The following is a 7,063-nucleotide window of genomic DNA, read 5'->3' on the forward strand; positions in this document are numbered from 1 at the left end:
CCTGAGGCTGCAGAGACAGGTGGTGATTAATCTCCTAAGGTCACATGGCTAATCCGCAGAAGAACTGGAAGGACGCGACTGTGCACGTGTGCTCACCCCCTCTGCCCTGGGACCACTCGTGCGTGTGTCACGGTGCCGACGAGGGCGAGTGGGTCAGGGCGTGGCTGCCCTCCTCCCCCTCGTGTAGGGGGAGACTGTGCACACGTGCTCCTCAAGGAAGAGAGGGTCAGAGTGAGGTCTGGGCAGTCCAAGCTCCAAGGGTTGAAATGCCCCTCAGTTTGTTGAATGACTCTCCTTCACTGGGGGATGTGATGAGGCTGAAAGGGCAGAGCTGGGGCAGCCACTCTGGCTTCCTGAGGCAGGGAGTGTGAGACAAAGCAGTAAGATCAAATGCTTCTTTATTTTCACCCATTCTCCTTCTGACTCCAGTCTTAACCCAGGATTTAAAAGTATCTCAGATGGAGGGAACCTCTGAGGTGGTCTACTCGGGCCTCCTCATTTTTCTGTTGGCAACATAAGCATTGGGTTGGTGGCTAAAGAAATGGGTTTGCATACCGGCACCACCACTTTCCACATGTGCAACCCCTGGCCGGTTCTTTGACCTCTCTGAGCTAGTTTCCTATCCCTACAATGAGGATAGTGACCATCTCTGTTCTACTTCCTTGAGTTATAGGAGAGCTTGAACTTTGGAGTTTAGTAGACTCTAGTTTGAATTCCAGTTCTTCCATTGATTAGCCATGTGACCTTAGGAGATTAATAACCACCTGTCTCTGCAGCCTCAGGTTCCCCATCTGTAAAGTGGGTGCACTCACCGTATCTTGCAGAGTTGTTGTGAGGATCCAATGAGATCATGTGTGTATAGGGAGCACGGTTAGAGGATCCGGTGACATCATGACAGGACCGCTCTTTGTGACTTCCTGCAGACTGTCACTAAAGGACTTGGCCCAGATCACATAGGAAATGCAGAACACCAGCTGGAGCGTCCAGAGGCGTCTGAATGTCTGAGACACCCCCACCCCCACCCCTAGCAAGTGGGGGTGAATCAGCGGCTTCTCTGAGGGCTCGGATGGAGGGCGGGGCAGGGCAGGGGGGTTAGGTAGCACAGGGGAAGAAATGAGGCAGCGTGTCCACATCCTGCATGCTAACATCTCGGGCAAAACAGGTGCAGCCCAGCATCTCTGTGTCCTGTAGCCTGGAACTCTCGCCTCGTAGAGATATAGGCAAACACCCAGCTGGGCAAAGTCGGCTTCATTTTCTTCTCCCTCCCCTCCCCTCGTCCCATCAGCCCCCCGTTCTATATATCCAGCCCCCAGAGAAGCAGCTGCTTCCTTCCTGCCCACTATTGCAATTTGCTTCTGGTTCTACACACTTGGCATCTAGAGCAGCTTCCTGGATCTGAGGCAGGGCTGGCAGGGAAACCAGCTCTAATGTTCCCCCAGCTTCTCTATCGCTGCACCACCCAGCTACCCCAAAAGTCCATGTCCTGAGTTTCTAGGAAAGAAAACAAAGGCTGTCTGGGGAGCATGTGCACCCACTCCACATGGAGATAATTCTGAAGCTTTTGGAGCCAAGTAAAATTGCAATGGGAAAAGAGATACAGATACTGCTGGCCTGTCAAGCCTGAGACCTCCACAAGCAGTGCTGTTCCTGTCCCCTGCCCTGTCTGGACTCACTTTTGTTAAGCCCAGCCCTACCCAGGACTGGGGCTGGACTCCTTGGCTCCATAGCATCAGGAGAACTTGGGTGGCCTCCAGGAAAATTATGGCCTTGGCCCCTTCAAAGCTCTTTCCCTACACTTGATCACAAATGGGGACAGTGTCCATTGCAAAGCCAGCTGAATGGGGCTGGGGAGCCAGTAGTAATTCCAGAATTCCTGACACAAGGGGCTTGGAGTGACCATCTGGAAGGGGAGAGTGGGTCTGGAAACATTTACAGAGCTAAGTTTTAGATCAATAATATTAACAACATTTTCTAAACATGCTCTAATCTCCACTCAATGTAAAATTAAGAAAAGTTAATTCCCCAGCTCAAAGAATAGGAATATGTAAGCAAGGTATTTTGAGTGGTGGTGGAGATCCTCAGGGCCCAAAGCCCTTCCCTCCAGCCCCAAGCCTTTCCTCTGTGAGGAGAACCACCCAGAGTCCTCTGTTAGAGTTCAGATACCATTAACTCACTGCTTTGTTCAATGACTAGTTACTCATAATAACAGCTAACTCATGAATCTCTTTACATGTGCCCAGCCCTGTGTGAAACGCATGATTTGAATCATTTATATTATCCTTACCACAAGGTAGATGCAGGCAATACTATGTGCCATGTTTTACAGGTGGAGATGAGTAAGATATAGGTGGGGAGAGGTAGGGAGGGATAGGTAAGGGACTACACGATCAGCCTCACCCCAAATCCCAGAAATGCTGAGATGTAAGAAAACCAGAGATAAGGAAACAAACCAGACCACCTGCCCTGGGCCTCAGAGGTGGCGTCTTTCTATGGCAGTCACATCGTGGCCACAAAGAATAACCAAATCCCAAAGAAAAAATAAGCCATTCAAGATGTTGTCAGCAGTCCTTACTCAAACCAGGACATCGCAAGACTGTTAAGGCCACAAGCTCCCTGGTCAGTTCTAAGTAAAAGACTGCTGGCGGAGGCCCACGTTGGCAACCTGGTCGGGACCCTGTCACTGCGGAGAACTTTTTCTGTACCCTTGGTTCATAAAACTGTATGGCTCTGCTCACTCTCCTTTGTCTGTGAGATTCATTCTTTGATTCCATGAGACAAGAACCTCACTCTCTTGATTCGAGGACACTTGAACTTATGGAGATCAGAAGGGAATCTCAAACCCGAGTCTGTTTGCCTCCATCTGAAGGGCTATAGTCTGTCCCAGAACTCACAGAAAACTGGCATAATAGACCAACTAGAGGTGCAGGCTTTGACGTCCAACCAGTCAGTTTGAATCCTCTTTCTGCCTTTTGTTACCAGCTGGGCACCTAGGCTCGTTAGCTCATCACTTGGTGCCCCTCTTTCCTCATTTATACAAGGGGCAGCTCTAGTATCCACTGTGGTGGATCATGGTGACTGGACTCATATTCTGCTCAGATAGATGTCTCATTTCTTTCATTGTAGTTCCTTTGGAGGAGACCTACTGGTGGGTTGCCAATCATGGTGCTTCTGCTCCCTGGTAGGTATGGGCAGTTGACACAGGATGGCCAGCCAGGGACTTCGCTTTCCGGCTGAGTCAGCAGGAACGTTGCTTTCTCCCACCATGGTTACTAAGCTAGGATGATCTGATTATTGCTGACAGCTAGCTTGCCCTCTGGGTAGAGAAAGCCTGCTTGTAAAGTGAAGCCAGGTGGAAAAAAGCAGAGCTGAGAGATGGAGGGGGAAAAAACCCTGATTTTTCTCTGGGCATCTGGATTTGGCCGTGAAGACACACTTCTAGACTTCCTTTCATTTTTTTTTAAAGATTTTATTTATTTATTCATGAGACACACACACAGAGAGAGAGAGAGAGAGAGAGAGGCAGAAAGACACAAGCAGAGGGAGAAGCAGGCCCCATGCAGGGAGCCTGACGTGGGACTTGATCCTGGGACTCCAGGATCATGCCCTGGGCCAAAGGCAGGTGCTAAACCGCTGAGTCACTCAGGGATCCCCTAGACTTCCTTTCAATTGAACCAATAAATTCACTTCTTGCTTAAACTTGTTTAGGTTTTGTTTCTGGCAACCCCTTGGCATCTAAGCTAATATACTACTTCCTAGGATTGTTGTAAAAGATCAAGTTAGGTGCTATATGTAAAGCTCTTAGTTCAGCAACTAGCAAGTGTTAGTTCATATTATAAGAAGTACTGTGTGCCAGGCCCTGTGCAGGGCGCTGGGGACTTAGGGGTGAATAAGACCTGGAAACGGCCCTGGAGGACTTCATGCTATAGCAAAGGAGACAGATGAATCAGTGGATGGGTGTAAAACACTCTAACACACAAGTAGCTACTGGGGCTTGTGGCAAAACTGACTAAGTGTCTGGAGGGAGTGGTGGTAGGTGGGTTGGAGAAAGCTTCCTAAGCAACAGGAGTATTAAATGGTGGGTGGATGCAAGAGCCAAACTATGGAAAGAGCCCAGATGTCCAGTACCAGATGAATAGAGAGAGATATGGTATATATATATATCCAATGGAATACTACGCAGCCATCAGGAAAAATGAAAGCTTGCCATTTGCAACAATGTGGATGGAACTAGCAGGTATTAAGCTAAGCAAAATAAGTCAATCAGAGAAAGACAAGTATCATATGATCTCACTCATCTGGAATTTAAGAAACAAAACAGAAGATCACAGGGGAAGGGAGGGGAAAAATAAAACAAGATAAAATCACCTCCAGCTTCAGTGGGCAGTTCCTGGACATACCTCTGGCTTCCTACCTTAAGCATACCCTTGAGTGTACAGGAGTGTGTGTGCTCAGCCCTGCACAGGGTAGGCTAGAAGTGTAGAGGAGCTAACACCTCCTAGAGGGATTAGGATCCATAATGCATCAAGAATTCCTAAAACCAGTAGGGAAATGGCAAGTATCCTGTAATATTTTCATTTATAGTAAGAAATACGTACTTGGTCTTTGACTCTGTTCTTGGCACAGAGCCCTGGAAATCCTTGGAATTTCCTAAGTGATGAGAGGTGTCTTTGATTATGTTAATGAGGTGACTTTGGGACCCTACCTGAGGATGAAGGATGCTTGCCCTGGGGACTAATATCATGATTAGAGGGTTAGAGCTTTCAGTTCTACCCCCTGACTTCCAAGGAGAAGAGAGGGGCTAAGGGCTGAATCAGTCACCAATGTCCAATTATTTAATCCATCTATATAATGAAGTGTCTATAAACACCTCAAAGGAAGGAGTTTGGAGAGCTTCTGAGGTGGTGAATATATGGAAGTGCAGGGAGAATGACTTACCTGGAGAGGGCATGGAAGCTCTACATCTCTTTCCTCACCCCTGTGCATCTCTTCCATTTGGCTGTTTTGAGTTATATACTTTGGTAATAACCCAGTGATCTGTGAGTACAATGTGTCTCTGAGTTCTGTGAGCCACTCTGGCAAATTAATTGAACCTAAGGAGGGGTTGTTGGAACCTCTGAATCTGTAGCTGGTTGGTCAGAAGCCCAGGTAACAGTCTGGGCTTGCAACTGGCAACTGAAGTTGTGGGGGTAGGGGGGGTGTCCTCTTGTAGGACTGAACCCTTAACCCGTGGAATCTGATGCTACCTCCATGTGGATAATGCCAGAATTGAGTTAAACTGTAGGACACCCAACTGGAGTCTGAGAATTGATTGTTATTGGATGGCATGGGGAATACACATCCCCAGTGTTGGAGTTGGGTGCACACACTACCCTATATCGCAATAGGGTAGTAGGCAAAAGACTTGAAAAGGTATTTACAGAAGAAATGGAGATGGAAAGAACTTCTGTACAAATTTTCCAGTCTTCAAAGTTAGCCACATACAAATGGAAGAGTTTTGTTTAATTAAAGACTTCGTAAACAAAGCTGGCAGAAGGTTGAAAAATTGAGAGGAAAAAGTCTTTTCAAAGGCAAGAGCATTAGCAAACAAATAGTGTAGTGACTATGTAAGGAGCTCATGGCAAATCAACAAGAAAAAGACAGAAAACTCTATAGAGGGATGGACGAAGGATATGAACAGGCAATTTGCAGAAGGAGAAATGTGAATGGCCAAGGGAGTATTTGCTCGACTTCTTTACAGTTACAGAAATGGAATTAAGACAAGGAGATGTCACTTTACACCTTTAGAATGGCAAAAAGCAGAAAAAAAAAAAAAGCATGGTAGTGATAAGTGTTAGTAAAGATAACACTTTAAGATAAGGGGAGACTGGAGACCCTCATGTGCCGCTGCTGGGGTTGCAAACTAGTACAGCCTTCCAGAGTGTAATGTAGCAGGACTCAGGGAAATCAGATGTGTGTTTACCTTGAGATCCAGTGACTCCAGCTCTAGGTAAACAGAGATACTCTCATATAGATCCATAAAAGGATTTGTATGAGGATGTTTTCTGAAAACTTTTAAAGTTTTGATTTTCACTTTTAAGACCTTCATTCATCTGGAACTCATTTTTATTAATTCTGGTGTAAAGTAGGGGTCCGATTTAATTTTTTGTGTATAGATATCCAATGAACCCAACACCACTAAGTGAATGGTCCTTCCTTTCTCAAGAGATCTGCAATGCCAGCTATGTCAAAATGCAAATTTATATGTCAGTGGAAATGATTTTGAACTTTCTATTATGATCTGTTGGTGAATATTTCATTCCTACATCCATATCATACTTGTTGTTATTTTTATTACTAAAGTAATACTTAATAAATTACTTAATAAATTAAGTAATAATAAATTAAGTATTAATTTTTAGAGGCCAAATATTCCTACTTTTACTCTTTCCTTTGTGCTTTTGTACTTCTATATACATTTTAGAATCAGTTTTTCAATTATGTCTGAAAACTCTCATATTCTAGCCTCTGCAGGAATTTGTAGAAGGTTGGAATAATCTATTTCTTGATGTGTTGGAAGAATTTTCCTGTAAAACTATCCTGAGTCTCATGTTTAAAAAAAAAAAAATCAAACTATCAATTTAATTTATTTAAATATTGTTGAGCTATTTGGGTTTTCTATTGCTTCTTGAGTTCATCTTAGTAAACCAGTTTTGTGTGTGTGTGTGTGTGTTTAAAGAATTTCACCTAAATTTTCAAAATTGTTGGCTTAAAGTCATATATGGTATTCTGTTATTATCTTTGAAATTTCTGATATATCAACCTTTATGACTTAGCAAATGGTTGATCTTCGTGTGTGTTCCATGGGTACAGAAAAATTTGTGTACTTTAGGTTTGTTGGGTATAAAGTTCAATATGATATTTGGAACTTAATTCAAAAAACTTTACTTTTTTATCTGTATCTAATTGATCTACTAGTTTCTGGGAGAGATTTTATTAAAATCTCTACAACTATTCATTGTATATATATTAGACATGTATATACACTTTTTAATTTATTTTTTATTTTTTATTTTTAAAGATTTTA

This window comes from Vulpes vulpes, chromosome 2 (assembly GCF_048418805.1).
Source record: "Vulpes vulpes isolate BD-2025 chromosome 2, VulVul3, whole genome shotgun sequence".
In the NCBI taxonomy this organism is placed as follows: Eukaryota; Metazoa; Chordata; class Mammalia; order Carnivora; family Canidae; genus Vulpes; species Vulpes vulpes.